The sequence below is a fragment of the Theobroma umbraticum genome, unplaced genomic scaffold, assembly GCF_002168275.2.
Source record: "Theobroma umbraticum cultivar Fairchild unplaced genomic scaffold, ASM216827v3 scaffold_20.0, whole genome shotgun sequence".
NCBI classification, from domain to species: Eukaryota; Viridiplantae; Streptophyta; class Magnoliopsida; order Malvales; family Malvaceae; genus Theobroma; species Theobroma umbraticum.
In genome coordinates, this window is record NW_018397266.1 from 215,878 (window position 1) to 216,179 (window position 302).

General features: G+C 29.8%; 1 pseudogene; it reads right to left on the reverse strand.

Moving 5' to 3' along the window:
- LOC110423423 (pre-mRNA-splicing factor ATP-dependent RNA helicase DEAH10-like) overlaps window positions 1–302 on the reverse strand; it is a 3,603-nt pseudogene that overhangs the window by 2,724 nt on the left and 577 nt on the right.

A 302-nucleotide genomic window follows, 5' to 3' on the forward strand; every position in this document is an offset into this window, starting at 1 on the left:
CTTGCTATCTCTATTTTATTTAACATTAAGAACAATCTGGTTAAAAATAAATTTAATAATGTATACTCATTACATTGAAGTTAATTCTCAAACTGGCAACATATTATACAGAGTGGGTATTTAATACATTAATTACATGTACAAAGATAATTACGAAGCTACAATACGAAAACCTGCAAGACAGGTGCAAAAACTCGCATTTGTTGTTCTGAAGGGAGTGACGAAAATATAAGAACTATTGACATTTTTCGACTATCTTCAGGTAATTGTTGTAAATTGTCCTGGATTTGCTTTTCAACAGA